Below are 15,010 nucleotides of genomic sequence, written 5' to 3'. Positions count from 1 at the left end.
TTCTGATATTCTAGAGACCAGAGACACTGACACACGCCTTTACTTGATCACTGTTACAAGTGTTACAATGTTGATGAATAAATACCTAATTGTTGACTAATGTTAAGTTTAAGCCACACACAAACATGCTGTACATACAGACAGGTGACAAATGAATGGAAAAGCCAACATAAAGGGTCCTGTGTCTGTGTGACCTTTGCTTTTTCCCAAATTTAGCTTCTTGCCATATTCTTGCAACATCTGCAAAACTTAATGTAAAAGCTTGTGTCATTATGAGTGATGGATTAATCACAGTTCTAAATCACTGTCTCTGATATATTAGACAAAAATACAATACAATAAAATTTCATATAGTGTATCAATGTCAGAATGAACAGTAGGAACAGTAAAAAGGGGAGAAAGAGACATTTTTAATACTGGGCCACAGACCCATAAAATGCATGTGTATCCACAAACATTTTGATACTTTAATTCTCCCTGCACAGAAGTTGTAAGTGAAAAAAGCTGCTTTTGAAAACATATTACACTGTAAAATCTGATAAGTTAATCTAACTCAAAAGATTTGTTGAAACTGAACATCTGAGCAACTGAACTACATCGAAAATTTTAAGTGATATTTGCTCCATTTTGTAAGTTAAAGAAACATACTAGTTCAAGTAGTTTTACTAGGTAATTTCAAGTGACACATACTCAATTTTCTAAGTTACACAAACATTCTTAATTATGTTATTTTTACTCAGTATTTTGTTTTCAGAGTACTAATGAAAATCAAGTATAACTAACTGTAATTTTTTTGTTACTTTAACAGAAAACATTTCATTTCTCAGTAAGGCAATGTTCACTTTATGTTAACTTAATTTGTTTAAGTTCAACAAAGCTGTACAATCCTCCCTATACTTAAATATTTCACTTAATATTAACTCAAAATTCCATTTTAAGGAACTTAACACATTTTTTTGAAACAGATTACATAAATTGTATTAAGTAGCTTTGACTCAAAAAGACAAACATATTTTGAGTAAACATTAAAAACAGGTTAACACAGATGATTTAAACATAAGTTACTCTATTTGAACGCATGGTATGTGATCTTACCAATACCAATCTTACCATTTACCAATTGATTTTTCTGGAAAAATCAATTAAAAAACTGTTTATGGATAAAATAACCAGACAGGAATATCTGTGTTTGGCTAATTCAGCAATTGGAATAACTTACAAAGTCAAGGTACTTCATCACTTGATGCTAAAGTCATAAAAATCCAATATTGCCATAAACAGTTTTGTTCATTGATTTACCACATTTCCTATAGTGACATATCACAGAAATGGCAAACAGTATGGCAAAATGTGCATATTAAATGTTCATATAAAATGTTCACCATACTGTGTGTACTGCTGTAGCCATTTCTGGTTTACACATTCATATACTACAAACACTACATCAAAATTACTTTTGAACAATCACACATTCAAAATTGAAGAAAAATAATACATTCAAAACACATCTCTAAGATGTTTCCAAAACAGAAGAAACTCCTTTCATTTCTCTGTGCAAAAAATGACTGTGGTGCAAGAGTACATGAAAGAGATCTCAAGTTAAGGAGCAACCTGTTTGTCCATACACTTGAGATTACTCCACTGCCAAAAGGTCATTTTTAAGGTTCAACACCCTCAGCTTCCCATCCTCTGGGCCCAATAAGACTTTCTGGGTAAAGTCAATTGTATTGGCAGAGTAACTTAGATGCAGCGCATAAATCAGTGCAAAAAGCATGACAAATGCGTCAGCAAATGTGGGTAAATCAATAACTATGTTACCCTCAAGCAGGACCACAGTCCTCTCTAGGCAGAAGAACATGGCATCTGTTGAATTGGCACTGATCAAGAGGAGCCCAATTGGTACATCGCCAATGTTTGGTTCGTCAGACTACGCCACCTGCAGATAAGAACTGAGAGGTTACCTTTGACCCTAGACTGCCTCAGCTATTTCCAAAGGCTGCTTGCTGAAAAATGCATCAATGGCCTATCAGAAGACAAATAGCAGTCAAAACAATGAATTACAATACAAAAATGTGATTTGATTCAGTGGTTTCAATTAATATGTGCAAGTGTACATTTTGTTCACAGTAACTATAGCATTTATTAAGATCAAGCTCAAATTTGGTAATATTACCATTGTTGCTTCAAGTGCAGAATTTCAGCATTACAAAAAAGATTGCAGTATGGAATTTATTCAATGTTTTCCATTACATCACAGCAACAAGAAAACCCTGTTTATTTTCGTGTAGCTATAGATTTAACTTACTTACACTTGAGTCTATAGTCCTAGTGACAACAGTGAGAAATAGCATACTGCTCAGAACTTGTGGTTATGGCTACAGGTCTAGCACATCATTTTACTATTGAAATTTGATAGATTTTTTTATTTTTTTTTAACCAACTGAAGCTTGGAATAGATCATGAAATTGTATATTTTAGAGAGTATGAATGATTCAAGCCAAACATTGGACAAGAATCAGTTACTAATTTATCTTATCAACACCCATGTAATATGGAAATTTTGAATGGTATTTATTATGAATTGTTCTGTACAAGATGTGGATTTCCATTCATTCACACAGTGGAGGCATTGTTTTTGATTAATAAAATGAAAACAGACAATTAATGTTGTCCAGATATTTATTATACCTCATTCCAGCCCTACAAATCTTGGAATGTATACTATGATCGTAACCCTAACCCCTCAAGAAAAACATGACCTTAATTAAAGTAGAATTTATTGCATATGTAAAATTTTAAACTAAATTGAAACAAATCAAACAATGAAATTACATTAAATGTGTTGTTTTTCCTATTGTATGTATGCATGCACTGTGTCATAATTAAATTAAAACATATGTTAAATTACAATTATATTACACTTTCTCTTTAATAACTGAATGAATTGTTTTTCATTGTGACATAAATTTTCCATACCACCTTTAAATGAAATCACAATACAGAAATCAAATCGAAGATGATTACTGCATTTCAGTGTTGCCCAGCAGAGAGCAGCATAGAGCTCCCAATACTAAAGACAAAGCATCATTAGGTTTTCATGAGGAGGTACAGGAAGCTTTTAAAATAAAACAGTTAATTCAGTTATTAGAGACAAAAAGCTAAATTATTTTCATTAAAACTATGTTATATATTTAACTATGACACAGTAAATGCATACACAAAAGGAAATGCATATACCATTATACCATTGTTGTTGTTGTATTGTATTTCTGGCTGAACCACAGGGACAAGTTCTATAAACACTAATGTCAGTGACTGAGTGATGAAGTTACACCATTGGTCAGCCAATCACTTGCCTTGCCGTGTGTCGCCATTTCCTGTATCTGTTGTCTCAAATTAAAATCCCTCTACACAGTCCAGCCATATACCAGGTTTTGACCTAGTCTTGTTTGGTTTCATTTCTTCTCATTTAGTATTGGGGCATTTAAATTTTTCCATAATGGATGGGCTGTTGAGTGACTGTAAATTGTCAAAGCCAACTTCAAATAATCGCCAAGTCTAAAATAATACCCAGGGGCCAGGTCAGCATGAACAAGTAAAGGCAGGTTGCTGATAAAGGCCAGGTGAAAACACACTGAGGGAGTTGGAATTACCTGTAGCCAACTTCAACACCTCACGTAGTAAATTTAATATAATGCCCATTTCCACAGCACCAATTCTTGTTACACTCACCACTTTGCTGCTCTCGGTTTCTTTTTTTTCCTTTTCTTTAAGCAGATCAACATTGAGAAAGTGTTGATTTTGTATCAAATAGAGAACAAGAGAAATTGAAAACGAAGGCCTATCTCTTACAAAAGCCTTTACCAAATGAAGACTTTGGTCATCATTTGAGAATTTATGGTAGACTGCAGAAAGAGCTGTATTTCAAAGACATCCATAAGTGGACAGCATATTCAACACGTGCTTGTTCTCTGATCTGTGTCCATTCTATACTCTATGATGACTACAATTTTAATGGTAATATTCAAACTCATAATCACAAAAAAGTGATTCACTGGATTGGATTAACAAAAAAATTTAACTCTTTGACCAATAATATATTGACTTACATCCCATTGCTTCAGAAATCCAGAGTCATCCTCATGTAGATATGCAGATATGCAGGGAGCACAGAGGACAGCAGCACGTTTGACATGGACATCAACTTGTTCCTTGGGAGCAAGAACATATTCTTGCCTTACTATGGCTGGTTAACAGCATAGCCACACAACACTATATTAAAACAAATAGCCTTACCAAAATTCTTAGATAAAAGGTAAAGATAAACCAAAATCTACTGTAACATCATTATCATGCTCCAAGAAGCTTAACCAACTTACCTTGAGGTCATAAATCCTGAAGATCTGACTAAGGACTTCAGCTACTTTTCCTGTGTGTGCAGCTTTTCTCCTGAACAAGCTCTGAAGACGAGGGGCATGCCGGTCAGAGTTTGCACTTCCAAGCCATTGGAAAACCAAAATTACCAAATTAAACAAATAGCCAGAATTCTATTTACAATTCTAACATATAGAGTGAAAACAGTTATGAGAGGAGTATTATGGATACCAGATTGAAGAATCAGTATATCAGCCAGTTGTTTCAGTCTCAGCCTAAAGAGAGGGGAGATTGCAAAGTTAAATAGGTTGCAATCTTTTTACAAAACCAGAGTAAAATATCAGAGAAGCATTCAACATGTATCAGTTACCTTACATTACAGAAATTACATGACATTGTAACAAAGGCTTTGCTGGGTGTAATTGTTCAAACAATGTAACAGGCTACTTAATGCATTTTAACTTTGGCTGAGTAAAAATCCTTATTTATCCATAGAAAAAAATAGAAATCTTCAAAACAGTCCTTTTATCACCAAAAAATAAAAGAAACAAAAGCCTATACTAGCTCTTAGGTATAGTAGGCAGATAAGGACCTTGGGTGTTTTTCTTTTTACTTATCATAAGCAACACTTCTAATCTTTGGAAGTCAGGTTACCGCGCACAGACCCAGGCCACTGGGCCCTGGCCGTGACCGTGACAGGGTTATTTCACACACAAATTAGGAGCCAACATTTTACATTAACTCGCCTTACAAAAACACATGACATGTAGTACAGTGTAATTGCATTACATTAAGGTAAAACTTCAATGCAAACCATTGCCTTCACTGAAACATGCCCAAACATGCGTGCCGAATGCCGATTAAAAATGTGGCTCAAAAAGAACCAGAAAACTTTAAAAGCACGATTAATGCAACACAAACTGTGCACAAAAAATTAACGATAACGTTAACGTTGCTGGTTTCTACTTTTCAATCACTTTTAATTAGGCAGATGTGATTAACACAAATTATTTTTTTCAAATGCATAAAACAACTCTAAACTGACACACTAAATCTTACTAACATTACGTTAATTAAACACAACAAAACATGGATCTAACCAACAAATAACTCACATGGATGTATTACAAGAGCTCTTACAATACATCCATGATAATGTGGTGTAATTTCAGAGACTTGTGGGAATCAAACTGCAAAGCAAATGATGGTTATTGATGTTATCCAAAGTATGTTGAATTTATATCAGTATGAAGCATGATCAATCATAATATATGTGCACTTCACAGAACCTTGTAATCAATGAAAGGGCACATAATATGTTAAAGACAATCACACGCAGGGCACTGATGAAATTGTAAGCATGTCTGTATTAAACTTTAGTATTTTTTTAAAAAATAACCTTAAGAAAGAATCAAGAAATAAGGCTGAAAAATTGGCAAGAATAACTTTAAAAAATAAAGCCAGAGGGGAATTTAGAAATAATGGTGTAAAATAAACCTGAACATCTTAAAAAATAAAAGGAGATATGTCTGAACAGGTCTGGGTGAACAGAACATGCCCAAACATGTCTAGGCCTATTTTTAGGATTTCAGCCTTACAACAGCTGATGTAAAGAGTTTCTAATGGTGTAATTGGCCAACAGTATAAAAGAAGGGGCACTCGCCATTATGACTCAGACTGAGTTTGGTGAACCTTGTGTGCACTGTAAACTGCTCTCCTTTTTTGCCGGCATTAAAGAACATTTTGCCGCTCAGAACTCTGACTCCCGATGATTCTTTTTGGACACCAAGGAGAAGTTTTTTCTTGAGCTGATCTGGAACTTTTTCCAACTGAGGTCCAAAGATTTATTACAACAATAACTCACCAGATTAGGGCGACCAGGGAAAACATCAGTATGATGGCGGTCAGTGCAGCCAGCACGGTAGCAAAAGATAGCTGATCAGGTGGAGAAACTTGCTGCCACAGCACGTTTCTCTTAGAATATCTTCACCGGCTGTCCCACAGCAAGTTAACCAGAGGAAAAAAAGGTCTCACTTTCTTTCACTGCTTCAGCTTAAAAATATAGCGAATTTACTCACAAGCAAAAAACTTTTTAACATATTCCTTTCCCAGAGCCAGCAGTAGTCATGGCGGACATTTCCAGTTTGGCGAAGAAGTACGTACACATGTGCATGACGTCACGCGGATTAAACGATTGCAGTCAAATGATTTGAGTACAGTACATCATAATCATTAAAGTGGTTAAGGGCTGTACACTTAAAATTAGAAATGTTTACAAATAACTCAAACAGTTTGCCGTGAATTAGCTGTATTAAATTTTTGAGTTAATACAACCCTTCTTTAACAAGCCTATACTGTTCGGTCTTACAGCGTAGATTAGATAGATTATGTTTATTATTTCCTGCTCTTCAGCCATTAAAAGTGAATTACACTGTTTCAGGGTATCCAAATCTAGTTCAATGTAAATTCCTGAAAAAGCATTAAAGGTGACCTTTGAACTCTTGATTGAACAGTCAGACTTCAGCCTTTTATTAGGTTTAGTCTTAATATCACACCTTTATTTCTAGTTCAGTTGACACAGAATCACATCTTTGTTCTTGAGTGGAATAAATCATAAACATAATCCATGAAATAAATGCTGTGATGACAAACAAAACTAAAACTAAATCAAAGACAAGTTATAATACTAATAAGTAAACCAGAGTGACCACAGAGAAGAAATGAAAAGATTCTGATTGAAATATTAATTCTACACCCATTAGGTGACACCACATCAAAAAGTAATCATCCATCAGAGGAGTGTGAGAACTTTTTTCTATCTCAGCAGAACACAAATTGACAAGTGCAGTGGTTAAATGAGAATATAACTGTAAAGACACTTAAATGACAGCATTTAACCTACACTAAATATCTCTTAAGGCGATTTTCAAAAATAAATGTGAAGAGAGAAAGAAGAGGTGAGAACCATGATATGATGAGAGACTCAGCCTTACTAATCTACAGTAGAGCTCAACCTCAACAAATACAATGAGCTTAATCAGTCATTTAGATAAATGAGTGTGTAGGGGCTTCTGGAGAGTTCCTCTCTAGATGAACTATTTGAATATGGGACCACTCAAAATTTGAGCACCCAATTGCCTTGCCCAGTTGTTTAACTCCTCCAACTATCTCTTTGCCAGCATCAACCACAAGTTCACCAGCTTTTACCAGAGGATATAGTGGATTAAACTCCTCAGCTTCCTCTCTGGCCTCATTCTCATGCCTGTTCTGCAACTTTTTCATTTCCTCTATTACGTTTCTTTCATGCTGTTCCTTTAGTCTTTCCATCTCCCTTTTTTTCTCCTCTCTCTCTCTCTTTCTCTCTGCCTCTCTCTCCTCCCCCTCTCTCTTCCTCTCCTCATTCATCTCCTCCTTCTCTCTCTTCCTCTCCTCCTCTCTCTCTCTCTTCTCTCCCTCTCTCTGTCAGCCTGGAGTTGGGCATTCATTTTCCTCAGCTGTTTTTCATATTTTTCCTGTAGTTTCCTCTCCAGTTCCTCTTGTTCTCTGCGTATTTGTTCTTCTTTCTCTTTGAGGATGCGTTGTTTCTCCTCCTCGATCACCCTCTCGGCCTCTTGGAACATCTCATTGGTGTAGTGGCTTCCTCCGTTCTTCTGGACTATATTTCTGATTTTCTGGAGCAGCACGATGACCTGAGCACCATCCTTCAGTTTATTATTGAAGACTCTGCTCTTTAGGTACATTTATAAACAGCCTCTGCTCTTTAGGTACCTTTATATACAGCCTCTGCTCTGCATAGCAGTGGGAATCAGACAGGGCTTATGTTGTACACATCTTCTAAGGGTGCTCAATCAAACAGGTAAATTAAAATCATATGTGGAAGAAATATTTATGTATTTATCAAACTGGGCTGCCACAAAGGCCCAACATCCTCTAACATTGTGCCAAACACAAGCAGCGAGAAATGCATTTGGTGATGTGCTCAGTGATTTCTTTCCTGCATTTCAGTGTCAGACATGCCCTCTTCATGACAAAGCTGATGCTTTAGAACAGACTCTCCAACACGCTGTCTTGTTACATCCACTTACCTGTTGATGGGGGTGATTGAATGTGGTTGATTAAATGAGAGCACTAGGCTAAGGGGTGTGTGTGTGTGTGTGTGTGTGTGTGTGTGTGTGTGTGTGTGTGTGTGTGTGTGTGTGTGTGTGTGTGTGAGTGTGTGAGTGTGTGCATATGTACCAAGTATTACTCATGTTGTGAGAACACAAATCTGTTTACAAAGTCACTTGTGGGGACTCACCGCCCTTTAGGGGACAAAAAGCAAGTGAATGAAAAAGGCAACTACTTCACACTTACTCCAAACCAGCAAATTTAATCAGGACGTTTCCATCCTACTCAGATCTTCATTCAAAATGATTTTTCAGTGATGCTGCTTTCGCTGTTGCTGCTTTAAATAACAAACAGTGGCAGCAGGCTAGATCAGCTGTAGTAAATTAAGGTTAATGCTAAGACTAAAGTGAAAAGTTTATCTGTTCTCTGGTGAATGTGCTCTCTGCTGCTGTCTGTAGTCAGCTGAAGACACATCACTCTGTAACACCACTGTACAGCCACAAGTGAACCATGTGTGTTCCGTAGTTCAACAGGGACCAACAGAGTAGCAACCCCTAGCTGATCACCCCACATCAATTTAAGAATCTCACAGTTAAACTTTGATTCATATCAACATTTTAATATGATCAGTTTAATAGTTCTGAATCAGGACAAGAATACATGCATACATACAGGATGTGTCAGATACATTTAACGCTCATCTTACCTTCAGGTTGTTGCTACACTGTGAACATGAATTAGGCAAGCACTAAAAACTGTGATGTTTCTGCCAGCAAATGTTAATTCGACATCTTTGAGTCGTTATTTTAGCCTTTTTGCTTGCACATTCAGTTTAATTCAATTCACTTTAATGATCACACACCTAAGCTGGTGGAATTGCTGAAAGGTTAACATAATAAGATTTGATAAGTGGATTCAATACGGGATTCAAATTTACTAAAATTCTATGAAACCCCATCCCTAGGTCCAATCCTCTGATTGGCTTGTTTGTTTGTTTTTAGCTGTGGGAACATTCATTTACAAGAGCAACACCAAAAAATCTGAAAAAACTTCCTCAATTTCGCAAAGTTTTTACACTCACTTGAGGTGGTTTTTGCCTTTTTTGAAAAAGCGTTAATGTGCTAAATAGGAGATGGAAACACCTTTACTTAATAAGTTCTGATGAAGCCAACATGACTGATCAGCTGTTTCCGCTGTCAACATCTCCCCAGATATTCGTATGAATTTGCATGAAAACATGGCCAATTCTAGCCGGCATGAAAGAACAATTACAACTTGCCCAAACAAAAACAAATTCCTGAAGATTTCTCTCCATTTTTCTCTCATAGATGGTCAAGGCGACTGGTTTTATTTCTGGTTCGCAACCTCTACTTCTTCTACTCTGTTTATTATAGCAATGCTTAACATAGCCTATACTGCCAACTTCTTATGAAACTATGCTTTGTGTAGCGTAGTTTATTAGCTCCAAACCAGATGATGGAAACGCACCTAATTCGCATTTTCTTTTCTTTTTTTCTTTTTATTTTTGTGACATTTCAGAAGTTTGCTTAAAATTCGCACACAGCTAAAACACAGCTACTGTCTTAGAGGCAGACCAAACAAGTACATTTTCAAGCATAAAATATGTGTAACCTTGACATGTGCATCACAAAGAAATAAAGAAATACAGTTTTGTCTAACAGATGATAGAACTCCCATTTGGCCATGTTGAAAGACAGGTGAAAAAGTTAATGTAATGAGTTTCATGAACATATCGTAGAAGAAGTAATTATTAGGAGTTGGAAGAGAAGGTTTTGAATATGCCAATTATATATTATTAAACTAATAATAAACTACATTTTATGATTAAATTGAAATTGCACTTCTCTGAAATTCACAACTTCTCTGACTCCGCTGAGTTAATGAACAATGAACAAGATGATTCCACTGAACTGATTAAAGGATTATGCAAGAAAATGGATTACTTGTTTCAGCTTGACGTCTAGCTGACCTTTCATAGCTTTCCCTCAATCTTTCTCTTTCCTCTTTAACTTGTCTTTCATGATGTTCCTTTAGTCTTTCCATCTCCCTTTCTTTCTCCTCTCTCTCTCTCTTTCTCTCAGCCTCTCTCTCCTCCCTCTCCCTCTTCCTCTCCTCACTCATCTCCTCCTTCTCCCTCTTCCTCTCCTCCTCTCTCTCTTTCTTCTCCCTCTCTCTGTCAGCCTGGAGTTGGTCATTAATTTTCTTCATCTCTTTTTCATATTTTTCCTGTAGTTTCCTCTCCACTTCTTCTTGCTCTCTGCGTAGTTTTTCTTCTTTCTCTTTGAGGATGCGTTGTTTCTCCTCCTCGATTGCTCTCTCAGCCTCTTGGAACATCTCATTGGTGTAGTGGCTTCCTCCGTTCTTCTGGACTATATTTCTGATCTTGTGGAGCAGCTCAATGACCTGAGCACCATCGTTCAGTTTATTATTGAAGACATGGTACTGGTTGTTACATCTGGCTACGAGTTCCTGCAGGTCTGGACTTTCACCCAAGAACTCCTCAATAGTGGTATCTTCAAGAAGATCACCATGAGTAAAGAGCACCATGCTGTATCTGTCTGCAGCCTGGCCAAAGATTTCTTGAATCTTCTGCACCGTCTGCTTTTCCTCATCTGTGAATCTTCCCAGCCTGATGACCACCAGGAAGACATGGGGTCCAGGAGCAGCAAAAGAGACGCACTTGCTCATATCTTTAGTGGTTTCATCCATGCCGAACCTGGTGTCAAACAGGCCTGGGGTGTCGATAACAGCAACCTGTTGTCCATGCACCACAGCTTCACCCTTAGAACAGTATACAGTCATAGACTTAGCACTGAACTTTGAGTCAAAGCACCGTCGTCCCAGGATGGTGTTTCCAGTGGCGCTCTTCCCAATGCCAGTCTTCCCCAACATCACTATCCTCAGCTCTGTGTCATTTCTTCTGATGGGTCCTGAGTAGAAGAATGATAAGCATTAGATACGTACAGACAGTTCAAAATTCATCAACATCAAAGTGTAAATTTGTTTTATTTAATACAACTCTTGCAGTGATAGCAAAACATGTCTTGATCTATCAAATGGATAGAACTGTATGGACTGGATCAACAATCTACAAGAATCATTGAATTATTTCATTTTATTATAGTTGTTATGACTCATTATTTAAAGTGCCAGCTCTCTGTAGATCCAGAGCATATAGTCAGTTAATAGTATGAGATTATTAATTTTTACAATGATCAAAGAAATAATTTGTTTAAGAAGACAAGCCAGAAGTAGATTTGATTAAATGAGTGGGAAAATGAATGCAAAATATCTAATGAATGTTAAATAAATAATCAATAATATAATAATAATCGCATGGATAACTTATATAAAATAAAAATATGTGTGAAATATGTAAATATAACAATAATTTGTGAAAATATTTTAGAAATTATCAAAAAATTAAAAACTTTATTAAATTGCTCTTATTTTCATAATGGGTTTTACTTTTTATTCCATGATAGAATTTTTTATTTCAAAATGCCTTTTTTCAAAAGTCAATTTTTACTTCATAATGACATTTTTACATGTTTGTTTCATGTCAAGCATTTTCAAAGAGATATAGATTTCATATTATATGACATAAAAGTAATCGTTTGTGTTTGCAAACATGTGCTCGCACTTAATTTGGTACTCAAATGGTTAAGGAGAAGAAGGCAGTCTGACCATCAAGTACCACAAACAAATAAATAGTCATGATTCCTAGAGAAAGAGTAGGTGTCTGAGTGTGTGTGCGTGTGTGTGGTCAGGTTTTTGAGCAACTATTTGAAAGAGGCAACAGTAAGGGTAAGTGTCATGGAAGTGTGACACTTTATAGCCATAAATAAAACTTAAAGTGATATAAGTATATAATGACATTATCGGCACCAGTTATTACATTTTCAATGTTTTTTTTTTAACCCAGCTAATAATGTTACAACCAGCCAATAATGTAATAACTTATTACAGTATGCCCAAATAGTTATTACATTATTGGTTTAGAAATTGTATTACATCATGGGCAATTAGTAGCAATTAGCAATGATTACATTATTGGCTACTCAAGCCTGTCATTCTGGGTGCACATGAAAGCTGCTGCATGCTTGTGTCAGACAATCACAACCAAGCGGCCCCTTTACTCTCACTGCCACAGGGGGGAGACAAAAGTCGTGCACTTCAGCTTTAAACAAATGTTATTTGGACTAGTATCAACCATGCAGTTCCTTTTCATTTAACAGGGGGAGCTGATGTGTGCAGTGTTGTCTGCAGTTTAAAGGAAGTATTCTCATTTCTTGTAAATCAAGGAGGGACGGGTGAACAAAATCAGACTGTCTGTATTCTTTATTATAAAAAGTTAGATAAGCACAGGACTGACTTCACTTCATGTCCCCTTGTTTTTCATGTTGTGACACTGTGAAGTATTTAAGATTGTAACAGTGAGAAAAATCCATACGAACAAACCTGATGTCACAAAGCTGAACAGGCTGACAGAAAAAGATTGAACGACAACTCAATTCATTATGATTAAATGCCATTTCATCATAATGAGTTGTCATAATTCCATTCATATAGTCATGTGATTATTTATTTCATAATGCCTTTTTATTTATACATTTTGAGGTTCCATATCTGTAAATTAAAGATGAATGAATAGTTTAAGTTCTGTCTTGTATATCTGTATATATTTCTTCTTTTTCATGAGTGGTCATACCCAACCACTCAAGAAAAAGTTGGATTTTGTGAATATGAACATAACAAAATGAATGTTTTCAATTCTACCTTGTATACATATATATATTTGATATTCAGAGGAGTAAAAGCACCGAAGCGCTGTGGATGAAACGTTAATACATATTATCATAACTTACCAAAGGTGGTGTGTTTGCTGTCCATGTTTGGGTTATAGAGTGCAGAGTGCCTTTGAAGTGAAGATGTGAGTCTTTCTGCTGCTACTACTCCTTATATGATGGTTACAAAGCACCAAACCACACCCACAAATATCTGCATTTCAGACATCACAGTGACATGGCTTTGTGCTGAATATGTATGTTTACAAAGCAGATTTTTGTATTCTTATCGTCTACTTTAACATTGCTATTTCTGTCTCAGGATCTTTCCCACTTTTGCTTTCTCTTTGCACAGAATGCTGAAATGTTCCCGTCAATTGTTATTTTCACATCCTGTTCAGCTGGTTCAGCTGTGCCATCAGGTTTGTTTGAGTACACCTTCCTCACTGTTACAGTCCTAAAGACTTCACAATGTTAGAAAAAGAAAAAAGACAATGCATGAAAAACCGGGTTGACATGAAGTTCAGTCAGTCCAGTGCTTTTCTAACTTTTATAACGAGGATTAGCTTGAGTATTCAGCCCACCTCCTCTGCGTACAGAAATTCAGATTTTGTTCACCCGAAATGAGTTGTCATTCAATCTTCTTCTGTCAGCCTGTTTTTTTTCTCACTGTTTGAATCTTAAATACTTCACAATGTTACAACATGAAAAACAAGGTGACATGAAGTTGAGTCGTTCTGTACTTATCTAACTTTTTATAATAAAGTCTGACATTGTTCACCTGTTGCTTCTCGATTTACAAGAAGTGAGAATACTTCCTTTAAACTGCAGAAAACACCGTAGACATCTGATCCCCCTGTTAACTGAAAAAGGAAGTGTATTGTTAATACTGGTCCAAAAACAATGGATAAGTTTGTCTTACAACAATGCTCACATACCCATATGCACACTGAAAGAATTCCTGTTGCTTATACTTATTGGGGAATAAAATCCGATCTCTTTCTCTCCACTATCCACTGTCCACAATCTTTGTGCTGTATATTCATGTTAACAAATAAGATTTTTTGTTTTTCCATGACCACACATTTGCTTTCACTTTCTGTTAATATTACAAGGGTTAGTTAATTCATATCTTCTTCTTTGGTTAATGTTTCTATTACTGTCTCAGGTGTTCTCCCACTTTAGCTTTTTCTTTGCACACTGTACAGACCTCCAGGTCCAGAAGTTTAATCATTACCTTGACAACCTGTTCAGCTTTTTGCTGTCATGTTTGTTTGTCTGTACCTTTCTCACAGTCTTAAATTCTTCACAGTGTTACATGAAAAACAAGGTGACATGAAGTTAAATCCTGTGCTTATCTAACTTTTTATAATAAAGAATACAGACAGTCTGACTTTGTTAACCCCTCCCTCCTTGATTTACAAGAAATGAGAATACTTCCTTTAAACTGCAGACAACACTGCACACATCAGCTCCCCCTGTTAAATGAAAAGGAACTGCATGGTTGATACTAGTCCAAATAACATTTGGTTAAAATAATGTATAGGTACATTTTTTCCAAGTCTGTCTTAAAACAATGCTCACATGTACATTAAAGGAGTTACTGTTTTCCTGTAATTGTTGGGAAATAAAATCCACAGTCCTCATCCTGCGCAAAAGTATGAGACTGTAGTAAAGTAAATTACCTGTGTTTACAACAGTGTAACTGAACATTGACATTT

General features: G+C 36.0%; 1 long non-coding RNA gene across 1 annotated transcript; it reads right to left on the bottom strand.

The window, feature by feature from the left end:
• Positions 1-432: 432 nt before the first annotated feature.
• LOC122979318 lies at positions 433-4,434 on the bottom strand. Its single transcript, XR_006402836.1, has 3 exons — positions 4,380-4,434; positions 4,110-4,211; positions 433-1,936 (listed from the first exon to the last, which is right to left on the bottom strand). It is a non-coding gene; the product is annotated as an uncharacterized LOC122979318 (long non-coding RNA).
• Between the last annotated feature and the right edge of the window lie 10,576 nt (positions 4,435-15,010).

The sequence above is a fragment of the Thunnus albacares genome, chromosome 3 (genome assembly GCF_914725855.1).
Source record: "Thunnus albacares chromosome 3, fThuAlb1.1, whole genome shotgun sequence".
In the NCBI taxonomy this organism is placed as follows: Eukaryota; Metazoa; Chordata; class Actinopteri; order Scombriformes; family Scombridae; genus Thunnus; species Thunnus albacares.
The sequence above is the reverse complement of the archived record's forward strand: the minus strand, read 5'-3'. Positions and strand labels throughout refer to the sequence as shown.